Here is a 12923-nt window from a genome sequence, read left to right on the forward strand (position 1 = left end):
TTTCTAGGCATGTAGCAGCAATGTCAACCTCCAAGTAATTTCAAATTTTACAGAAATTTAGATTTCCGGGGTTTGGGGAAGGATTAGTGAGACTGAGCATACCTTTGCTTGTTTCTGTTGCTGTTCATTTGATTCCACTTGGCATATTGTTCTTTTTAACCACATGACAAAGTATTTAGTTGTACCCCTCTGCCATTACTGCATAAGATGTTCCCCACCTATATTCAGGTCATAAATACAATATCCTCTGAGTCTTGTCCTCCACAGTTACAGAATATGAACCTCTGCACTCAAGAGCAAGGTTGCCTTTTACCTTGCCTCATGCTTTTTAGCACAGAAACATGTCTCCCATGGTCCTTATCCCTCAGGCCTACCAAGACCCATCTGAGGCCATCGAGGATGACTTACAGTTAGCCCATGAATGTTTGAGCCTCCAGAATTCTCCTTTATATCAGTCCAATAGCTTTAAAAGTCTACTACAACCTGGATGAATATGTTGGGTACTGTTTCCCAGAATCCCTTCTTTACCATACAAGCAAGAGACAGACGCCTGAGATACCCATGACCCTTTAACATTTAATACATTCCAGCACAATCTAAAAGATGACAGCATCGTGGAGAAAATACAGAGTAGATCAAAGGCATGAATAACTTGATTCATGTTATAAAGGCATGAAAGTCAGTTGCCTTGTGTTTCTGGATTCTACAGCAGGGAGTGGTTGAAAAGGTGATGACATAATAGTGCCCTCTAGTGGCAAGCACACTGTGTCCCTCGGGCTGGGAGGAGCATTCAGAGCCCTTATACTTATTTCTTTGGTCTTCTGTTTATCTATATTCACATTCTTATTAGAAAATACTCATTATTTAAAGTAAAGAGGTTTGCAGTAACATTTCCTTATATGCATATAATGATTTTGATGATAGTCATCCCTGTATTGTCCTTCTGCTTTCTTCTCCCATTCCCTCTTCTTTCCACTTTCCCGAAAAACCACCCACCCCTCTTGTTTTTCATAGTCTTTTCTTGTTCCTTTGATGGGAAATGCGCATGATACCTCTTTTCTTGTGATTGGCTTGTTTCTCTTAACATGATTCTTTCTATGTTCATACACGTTCCCCAAACATCATAGTTTCTTCTTCAGGCCTAAATAAAATTCCACTTTATATGTCTCTTTACTTACCCATTCGTCACGGGTACCTTGTTGTTTGTGACATGATGATTTGTAACATGCAGAAATAAATGCAAGTATCTCTATGATGAGTCCACTTGGCTCTTTTGGTAAACTTCCCATGAGCACTATAGCTGGATCATGGAAGTATTTTTATTTTCCTTTAAGGAAATTCTAAATTCCTAATTTTCATCATGAATAGACTAATTCACATCTCACTAGCCATGAACAAGGACCACATCCTTGTCAATATTTACTACTGTTTTTTTTTCCTTCAGGATCACCATTTTGAGTGGGGAGAAGTGCAGTCTCAATGTTGCTTTGATTTGTGTTTCTCCAGTGGCTAACAATGTTAAAAGTTTAAAAATATTTATTGGCTGTGGACAAAACCATGAGAGACCATCTAAAAGGGTATTCAGGATTTGGTGTTTAATATTTTGACTCTTTATATATTCTGAATATTAATCCTCATCCTGTAAGTCTTTTCTTATACAGTCTCGCCTTTGACTTTTCTGATTATTTATTTTGATGTGTAGAAGCTTTGTAAAAGGCAAAACATTGGTATGATCTGAAGAGAAACCAGAGTATAATATACAAGCCTCATGATTTTATGAATAGATGATTGTCAATTAGCCTATATTTCTCAATTATACATTACATTTTTAAATGAGCTGCACACCACAATAACTTAATCAAGAGCAGAAATGTACATATATATATATATATATATATATATATATATATATATATATATATAAATAATAAAATTGACCTTAAACGAAGGTATCAATAAACCAAGATCCATACAAATGCAAATTATATATATATATGTAATTTTATTTAATACTTCTTGTTTTTATTTCTGGAACTAATGGAATCTTATTTGGAAAGCCATTTTCATCTTTTTTTTAAAAAAAGCTTTCTCTTATTTTATTTATGAGATTCTTCTCTCATACAATATATCATAACTATAGTTTCCCCTCCTGATATTCAGCCCAGTCCCTACCCACCTCCACACCCATACAGATAGAGTCCCTTCTGACTCTTATCAGAAAAGAACAGGCTTCTAAGAGATAACAAACAAACCTGGCAAAATAAAATATAATAAGATAAAACAAAGCCATCACTTCTCACATCGAGGCTGGACAAGGCAACCCAATCGAAGGTAGAGCCTCCCAAGAGCAGACACAAAAATGAGAGATCCACTCGCTCATATACTCAGGAGTCCCACGATACTAAACTGGAAGCTGTAATATACAGGCAAAGGACCCCGTGTATACTGCTGCAGACTCTTAATGCTTCTGTTCCTATGAGTTCATATGAGCTTTTCTCAGTTGGCTTAAAGAGATTTGTTCTCCTTGTGTCCTCCATCCTCTCTGGCTCTTTCTGCCTCCCTTCTGCAGGCCTTCCTAAACTCTGGGGGAAGGATTGGATGGAGACATTTTTTTAGATGTGTGATGGTGTACCACGTATGTACAATTCCTGTGGAGTCTGGAAGAAGGTGTCTGATTCTGTGGAACTGAAGTTACACCGTTAACCACCAGTATAGACACCAAACCCACATCCTCTAGAAGAGCAGCAAATGCACTGAACCACTGGGTCATCTCTCCAGCCCCAGAAACACATTAACTATGCCTACAGTTTATAGTGTCCTCCATGTTTTCCCATGGTAGCTTTAAATTTTCAGCTTGTATGAAGAACTTTGATCCATTTTAAGTTTATTATACAAGGTAAAAGGTAGGGATGTAGATTGCTTTTACTTTTGATGCCGAGCACTATTTTGCACCCTAGCTATCTTTGTTCAATGCACAGATTTGCCGCCTTTGTTTGTCTTTGAATGGGTTTACTTCTATTACTTCTGGATCTTCTGATCTATTCCATTATTCTGTTCAACTATTTTTTGCATTCATTCCATGTTTGCATTGTCAAATGGACTGTTACCTCCAGCTTGGCTCATCTTGCTTAGTTGCTCTGATATCTTCTCTTTTGTGTTTCGGTATGAATGCTAGAAGCTTCTCTGTTTCTATGAACAATGTCTCTGGCCTTTGATGGGAATTAGATAACTTTTTTAAAAGTTGCCACTCTAAAAGTACTTAACTCGTGCAAGAACTTGAGAAGTCATCCACTCTCTAGTGTCTTCTATAGTTTCTTCTTTTGCTGCCTTCACTAGAGAGTCTCTTAACAACTTTGATTGGATTTATGCTTAGGTATTTATGTATAAGAGGAATGGAATTGTTTCCTGACTGCTTTTGAAGAAAGCTTGTGGTTGGCTTACTTTAAAAAAGGACACTCATTTTCATATGTTGTTTTTCTAACCTCTTTATTTGCTGAAAATGTTTATCAGATCTGAAAGTCTGTAGAGGATCCTATAATCTTCAAAAAAAAAAAAAAAAAGAAAGAAGTTAAAGGGACCCAAACAGGAACGGTCCTCTTTTCCTCTCCTGAAAACAAGAAAATGTAATAAACTGATGCCTGAAGCCTGTGTATCTGGTCAAGGGCACGTGTTCCCTTAATGAGCCAAATATTAGTGCCTTTCAGATTTCATCAAGGCGCTGTTTCCCCTACACAGCCTTCTGGCAGTCTTTTATTAAACAACTTTATTGAGATAAATTTACATACAGAAATTTCTCTTATTTTATTTAAACAAATCTGTATTTTCAGTATATGTATAAAGGTCTATTACCAGTGGTTAAGAACACTGGCTGATTTTTCCAAAGGTCCTAAATTTAATTCCCAGCATCCACGTGGTGACTCGCAACCATATATAATGGGATTCAATACCCTCCTCTGATGAGCAGAGGAACATGGAGACAGAGCACTCATATACATACATGCATGCATGCATACATACATACATACATACATACGTATTGAGAGAGGGTGCTCATTAAAGGGAAGAGAAGGTGGAGGCTCAAGGCAACTAATCACTTCATATCCAAGAGCCTTGTAAAATAAATACATTCATGATTGATGCTCAGCCTGGGTTTCCTACTCCTATAGAGTCTAGGGCCCATAAACTAGAGAATGGTGCTGCCCACTTTTAAGTCTTAGTATTCCCATCTGATGGAAGAAAATTGATGCAATCCCCTGAAGATAAGCAGGCCAACCTGATCTATATAATCCCTCATTATGGCTCTCTTCTAAGGCTGTTCTAGTTTGTATCAAGTTACAACTGTATCTAACCAGCACAGTTACTTACCCTAGACTGCATCACAGGAGAAATTATGTTTCTTTCCACTGCCAATTATTAACTGCCTGCCCATCTTTAGGGGAATGTGAAGCTTCATGAGTTTCCCCTCTTAACAACTGTTCATTCCTACCTTTCTGGCCAGACAGAGCTGAATGCATGCAACACTCCATCTTGTTCAGTCCGTTCCCTGATATTCCTCCTTCATAACAATATTTATGAGCAGAGGTCTCAGAAGTGTCACCATCCATAAAAGTTGATTCTGAAAAGTTCCAAGACAAGATGTGTGGAGACTTGTAAATATGAATGCTGTTCTTCTTTGAGAAGGTGATGAGTGTAGTATGGCTTCCCAGGTTCAGCTTTGTGAAACTGTGATGCTATTTGGCCTCTGAGGCAGTTCTGTTAATTGAAAATAGCTGAAAGGCAAGGCCTGAGACTTGAGAATGCAGAATTTGAGCACCACTCCTAGGCCTGCACTAGTAAATATTTGAGACTTCTGATATGGAGTTCTTGCACCATCTCTGGGTGTATACACACAATATTCCACCTACAAAAGATGGCAGTCTTTCTAAGGATACCTGCCCAATCAATCTGCTTATAATATATATTATAGAAGTTTAGAAGCCTAAATAAGCTACACAATACCATATTTTATAGGAAAATACTGAAGGCTTAAAACTAGGTAATGGTCCTTTCCTGCTATAGATACAGCTTCAATTTGAACCTAGAGATAAAATCTGGAATATCCAAAAGGAATTTTTTCTAATACTGAGAGTTTATAATGTTAAGTGAATAAAGGGGGTTCAAACAGAAACAAACAAGTTTGAGTGGCTTGTGGTGTTAAAAACAGAAAACTGTCCCTCCTAAACAAGGTTGTGTACAGAAGCAACAGTCATCACAAAACCCGCTAAAGAGCCACCGCAGCGATGTGCTGTCAAGTTCTTGACGTGTCTAACAGTCAGTACAATTGCCTTCACAGCAAAATGTGGAGAAAAGGTCTGTTTCTGTCAGTTTTAGAACAGTTTTAGGTCAGCAAGAGATGAGATTTGAGACATCGTTTTATTTCCAAGGCAAAGAAGGTGGGGATAGATGACATTGCATAATCCCCTCACTGCATCCCAATGAATAACTTGGGCACAATAATTGAAAACTGCAGCTTAACCTGAGTGGTTTAGATTTTCTTTCCTAAAGCAATGGCTGAGACTAAAACTCTAATAGCAATCAAAAGATAGATTCCAGCATATATATATATATATATATGTATATATATACATATATATGTGTGTGTGTGTGTGTTTGCTTAAATATTATATAACTTTTCAAAAACATTTGTGACATCCCCTCCAAATTGAGGCACATGGTGAGCAAGCCAAACACTGACAAACGCTCCAAAACAGACTCTAAAAAATGATGAGAAGCAGAGCAGTTCCATACATAATGAAATACCCCAGGAGCAACAAACTTCTACCCTGATTCAAAAATCCTACCAACATTTTCACCTCTATAAACAACAACCACCATAACAAAAGGTTTATAAGAGAGATCAGCCTGCATTGATAAGCGACTCTCTCAGGCTCATTTCTAATCTAATTTAATTAAATAAAAATAACACCAAATTTATTTTCAAAGTCACAAGTTTTAAGGTACCATTATCTTCTCTTATTATTATTTAAGTCAGGCATGGTATCCTATGCCTGTATTAATCACTGAGGAGCCTGAAGCTGGAGACTTGCCTCTATTTTAAGGGCCAGCCTCAGATAAATACTGAGTTTTAATCAAGTGTGGGCTATGGAATTCTCATTCTGAAAAAAATTATGACAACAATAATAATTTAAATATTATTAGTAGCACGATGTTCCCGCATGGAAAATGGAGATTCACAGTGAGAAAAGTGACTTGTTCCAGGTTCATTCAGACAGCGTCAAACTGTCCTTGAGGTCAGTGTTCTGACTCTACAAGTGCTGCCATTTCATAATAGTAAATGTTTCTGCTGACATAGAATATCTGATGCATTGGCCTCATAATGTGCATTCAGTAAATGTTTGCATTTCTTTATCTCATTGGTGAAGCCTCTCTTCCTCCTTCACATAGACATTGCACTTAATGTCCCTTACAAACAAATTTATCCAATGTTCATAGTGGGAGTGGCAATCCACAACCATTGAAAGTAATGCTTTGTAATTATTCAGAAGACTTAACATTATTTTATGCTAGTTAAATTCTGAAATAGAAGAATAGCATTATGAAATAGAAGAATAACCTATCTTTCAAAAGTCAGAATATATATTATATAATAGTATATGTGTAATTATACATATTATGTAAAATACTATATATCATTCAGTAATTATATATTTATATATTATATTACTATATAATATATTTACATATAATATTACAGTAATAATATTATATATAGTATTATAATACCATAAATATCACATAATACTATACTTCCAATTATATATATACATATATATATGTATATATATATAATCGGAAAACTTTCTCAAGAAAATATTTTAGTAAGTGATAAAATATCTCAACACCAGAGTCAGGGGAAGGTGAAAGAAAGTTTTCAGTGTCTAGAAAACTGTCCACTGAACACAGGTGACCTGTCATTTCTTTCATCTTTAGCAATGTATTTTTAAATTATTAATTTTATTGAGCTGTACATTTTTCCCTGATTCCCTCACTTCCTCTCCCCTCATCTTCAACACTTTCCTATGGTCCCCATGATCCCAATTTATTCAGAAAATCTTGTCTTTTTCTACTTCCCATGTAGAGTAGATCTATATATGTCTCTCTTATGGTCCTCGTTGTTTTCTAGCTTCTCTGGGATTGCAAATTGTAGGCTGGATTTTCTTTGCTTTATGTCTAAAACCCACTTATAAGTGAGTACATATGATATTTGTCTATCTATGTATGGATTACTTCAATCAATATGATGTTTTCTAGATCCATCCATTTGCCTGCACATTTCAAAGATGTCATTTTTTGCTGCTGTGTAGTACTCCATTGTATTAATGTACCACATTTTCCTTATCCATTTTTGGTCAAGGGGCATTTAAGTTGATCCAGGTTTTGGTTATTACAAATAATGCTGCTATGAACATAGTTAAACACTTGTCCTTGTGGTACCATTGAGCATCCTTCGGGTCTTGGAGAAAGTTGGTCCATAATTTTCTGAGAAATCACCATATTGGTATCCAAAGGGCTGTACCAATTTGAACTCCCACAAGAAATGCAGAGGTGTTCCCTTTTCCCCACATCCTCTCCAGCATAAGTTGTCGTCATTGTTTTTGATCTTAGCCATTTTCAGAGGTGTAAGATAGAATCTCAGAGTTGTTTTGATTTGCATTTTTCTGATAGCTTAGGATGCTGAGCATTTCCTTAAGTGTCGTTCAGCCATTTTAGATTCCTCTGTTGAGAGTTCTCTGTTTAGGTCTGTTCTCCATTTTTTATTGGATCATTTGTTCTTGTGATGACCAGATTCTTGAGTTCTTTGTATATTTTGGAGATGAGACCTCTGTCTGATGTGGGGTTGGTAATGATCTTTTCAAATTCTATAGACTGCTGTTTTGTCTTGTCGACCGTGTCCTTTGCTTTACAGTTTCAGGAGGTCCCATTTATCAACTGTTTCTCTCAGTGTCTGTGCTACTGGGGTTATATTTAGGAAGTGGACTCCTGTGCCAACATTCAAGTGTACTTCCCACTTTCTCTTTTATGAGGTTTAGTGTGGTTGGCTTTATGTTGAGGTTTTTGATCCATTTGGACTTGATTTTTGTACATGGTGATAGATATGGGTCTATTTTCATTCTTCTGCATGCTGCTATCCAGTTATGCCAGCACCGTTTGTTAAATATGCTTTCTTTTTTCCATTTAATATTTTTTGCTTCTTTGTCAAAAATCAGGCGTTCAAAGGAGTGTGGACTAATATCTGGGTCTTTGATTTGATTCCATTGGTCCTCTTGTCTGTTTTTATGCCAATACCAAGCTGTTTTCAATACTGTAGCTCGGTAGTAGAGTTTGAAGTCAGGGATTGTGATGCCTCTAGAAGTTCCTTTATTGCACAGGATTGTTTTGGCTGTTCTGGGTTTTTTTTTTTGTTTTGTTTTTTGTTTTGTTTTTTTTTGTTTTTCCATATGAAGTTGAGTACTGTTCTTTCAAGGTCTGTGAAGAATTTTGCTGGAATTTTGATGGGCATTGCATTAAATCTATAGATTGCTTTTGTTAAGACTGCCATTTTTACTATGTTAATTCTACCTACCCAAGAGAATGGGAGATCTTTCCATTTTCTGATGTCTTCAATTTCTTTTTTCAATTTCTTTCTTCATATATTTAAAGTTCTTGTCATACAGGCCTTCCACTTGTTTGGTTAGAGTTACTCCAAGATATTTTATGCTATTTGTGGCTATTGTGAAAGTTGATGTTTCTCTGATTTCTTTCTCAGCCCAGTTATCTGTGTAAAGAAGAGCTACTGATTTTTTGAGTTAATCTTGTATTCTGCTCCATTACTGAAAGCATTTATGAGTTGTAGAAGTTCCTTGGTAGAATTTTTGTGATTGCTTATGTAAACTATCATATCATCAGTAAATAGTGAGAGTTTGACTTCCTATTTTCTGATTTGTATCCCCTTGATCTCCTTTTCTTATCTTATTGCTCTAGACCTCAAGAACTATATAGAATAGATATGAATTGAGTGGACAACCTTGTCTTGTTCCTGATTTCAGTGGGATCACTGTGAGTTTCTCTTCATTTACTTTGATGTTGGCTGTTGGCTTGTTGTATATTGCCTTAATTATGTTTAGGTATGTTCCTTATATCCCTGCTCTCTCCAAGAGATTTATCACAAAGAGATGTTGTATTTTGTCAAAGGATTTTTCAGCATCTAATGAGATGATTGTGTGGTTTTTAATTTTTCAATTTTTTTATATAATGGATTACATTGACAGGTTTTTATATGTTGAACCATTCCTGTGTTTCTGGAATGAAGCCAACATGATCATGGTAGATGATTTTTCTGATGTGTTCTTGGATTTGATTTGCCAGTATTTTATTGAGTATAGCAGTATATTTATTCTGAATATTGTTTTTTCTTGCTTTTCTTATTTTTAATTTTTGTTTATCCCTTGGAAATTTCACATATGAATACAATGTCTTTAGATTATATTCAACATCCAGCACCTCCTCTAACTTCTTCTAGTTAAAACATCCCCACAACATTATTCTCTTAATATTATTTTCTATGCCCCATAATCCTCTGCCTGTTCCTCCTCCTTCTTTTACTTCCTCTCTTTATATAACCCTTGAGTATAATTAGTGCTATCTGACCATGGGTGCAGTGTGCCATCCACTGTAATATAATAGTGTAGTCCTGTTATGGACTACACTACTGTAGAAAATTGACTCTCTTTCCCCAGTGGCAATCAAATACCAGTCACTCCTCAGCTGGCAGTGGAGCCTTGGGAACCAATTTACTCTCCACGCTGGAGTATTGAGTGGCTTGATCTTATGTAGGTCTTGTGCTGCCAACCACAGCTACTGTGCAAATAAAATATTATTAAAGTTAAAATTTATTACTCTATTGCTTTATATTTCAGTTTCAAAAATAAAGGTACAAAGCAAAATGAACCAAAGAGACAAATAAAGTTCCATTTCCCAAAATACTGCATTTGTAGGAAAATAATATGCCTGCTCAGATGAAATATTGATGTTCTCAGTGTGTGTCTCTAGCAGTTCAGCCTAAGAATGGAACATTAGCATCCCCTACCAGTCAAGACTCCTGTAGACCTGAGTTATCCACTGATCTCTTTGCTGGCTAGCATGAGCAGCTACTTGCATCAATTTAGACTCGGGTAGCCTAGCATACACCAAACTTGCGTGGAACTGAGTGGTATTAGAAAGCCACTTTAATAAGCTACAAGGAGAAATATTGACTACTGGTTGTCTACTATCCACAGTGGCCAATCAGTGTGCTCCCTTCCCTGGGGAGAAATGTGCTTGAAAGAGCATCTGCACCATGGGTAACTGCAAGAGTACTTTATCATACATAGATAGCAAGTTAGTCTCTGCTGACGAACTTTGTAAGACAGATGGTATTAGAGAAAAAGAATCTAATGAACTATGTAAACATTCTACTCTGGAGTTTTCTATGGCTAAATCATAAAAAGCAAAGTGCATAAACTACATTAGCACAGTGAGCATACATCTCATCATGGAGGATGTGATCTTTTGACACCCAGATTCCTATATTTGCATTCAGTGAATACAAGTTTGTGATCAAATAGTCCTGTGAACAAGTTATAGAAGGATATGTTAGGAGGAAATGAAACCTTGTCTCTACAAGTCATACCTCATGTTTGGTTGCATTGACTTGAATAGCAGATATTATTATTTTTTACTAGGTGCTGGTTGTTCTTTTGAAATTGTTAAGTTAAATGAGACATAATCTCTACCCTGTAGAATCTCACAGTGCACAATGAGGTCACAGGCTTGAAACTGTTAACACTAATGACACTGGAAGCTTGAAAAAGAGAGAAGCCACCAATTCATCCTACACTGAGATAAATGTTTGAGGAAGGTTAGACAAAATCACAAATAAACTGGGAATCCATGGGTGCACAGAAAATATGAGAATTCCAGGCAGATAAAAGGAAAAAAATTCATGAACAATGCAAAGAATAATTATCTGTAAATTAGGGTACATAAATATCCAGTACAATATCTTGGGTAAATAACATTAGCTCATGAATGAAAAATGTTTGAGGTAGTGTGCAATGGTCTCTGCTCAATTCAAGTGGCTTGATTCCTGCCACTGGCACTGTGTGACTAGTTTCTGGTTCTTTTCTATGTCTTCACCAATTGCTGGCTCTGAAGGTCTTCCTCGGGGGAGGTGATTAAACATGTGATGTCAACGACCACAGATGCCTGGAGTCAGATAGAAGGTTTACAGCAGGCTCATTTATTTAACAGTGAGGGAAAACTTATAAATGCTCCCCAAACCAGGTATTCTGATCCATTGACAGTTGACATTTCATCTCTCATTGGCTAGGCAAAATCAGGAAACAATACTTGGTCATTCCTTATTGGCTAGGCACAGACAGGACTTTTGACAGCTCCAGGCAGACTCCAGGTTGGCTCCTTTTGTCCTGGTAGGCCTTAACTTCCTACACCCATGTACACTGCTTGATTTCCAGAGAGACTGTCAACATGACCAGGAAAGAATTAACCAGCAATTTCAGGCCAATCCTTTAGCAGTCTGTGACTTTACAGGATATTAATAGCTGTCTTTCTCAAGAAACTTCTGAAAAAACAAGAAAGGTATGTAGGTTTACCCTTACCTTATATGCAATACAACTGTAATGCCTGTGTCAGCTCCTTGCCCTCAGAATTTTTACATTCAATGAAGTCATAAGGTGCTTCACTTTCTTTCTATGGCTTATTTTATTTCACATAATGATCTCCAGTTCTGTGTATGCTTCTAATAATGGTACTGCATGGACAATTAGCATTCAGTAATACACACACACACAGAAAGAGAGAGAGAGAGAGAGAGAGAGAGAGAGAGAGAGAGAGAGAGAGAGAGAGAGAGAAACCCCATATTCTCTTAATCCATACATTGATCGGTGGAAACAAATTTCCATTTCTGAGTTATTGATAGTAATACTGTAACAAATATGACACTACAAATTCAAACTAAGACAATAGATTTCTTTAATGAAATGTCATAAAAATGCCGAACAGATATATGAAAATATGTTTCTCATCACTATTCACCTGAAAAATACAGATGAAGGGCACAGTGAGACATTATTTTCTGCCATTTAGAATGGTCATTATTAAAAAATCTAAACATAATAAGATCCACACAATTTCAATGTAATTTTTTTATTTATTTCTTATGCCTCCTCTTCTTTAATTTTTATGTTTCTTCTTTAAGTATATCTATATATCAATAAATATATATCTATGAGGAATATTTCTTAAGACAAGCCTCTCCACCAAAGCAAATAATTCCAATCAGACCAAATGAAAGATGCCCAGAGTTAATGAAGTGCTCCCAGGTGGCACTGGGAAAGCATGGTGAGGGGAAGAGAAAAAAATAGAGGAGATCATGCAAAACTCAAAGACCACATGTACATTCTCTGGGGAACAGTGTAAGTAGCCTGTGGGAGTGGTCCTGACCCTCCCTGGGAAGGGCGTCTCCTCTTGGTGAGCTTTCCCAGAGGTGGAGTTTGGACTAAGGCAACTCCCAGGGGAGAGAGCTTGAAATGGAGTTCCTGCTCAGTATTCCAAAGATGGATGCCAGGGGCTGGGATGAGGCCCCAACTACAATATTCCAGACTCTTTGTATGAAGGGATGTTGGGGAGATGGGATCATGCATTTGACCAAACATTCCAGGTGTTTTATTAATAAGGGGGTTCCAGAGAGCTGAGGTGAAGCCCCTCAACCAAACATTTTAGATTCTTTGGGTAGAGGGGCACCAGCTTCAGTCTGGCTACTTCCTACAGGCAAGGGGTGACATGGGAGAGAGGACTGGGAATCATTGGGCACATGGGAGGTGTGG

The sequence above is a fragment of the Microtus ochrogaster genome, chromosome 7, assembly GCF_000317375.1.
Source record: "Microtus ochrogaster isolate Prairie Vole_2 chromosome 7, MicOch1.0, whole genome shotgun sequence".
NCBI classification, from domain to species: Eukaryota; Metazoa; Chordata; class Mammalia; order Rodentia; family Cricetidae; genus Microtus; species Microtus ochrogaster.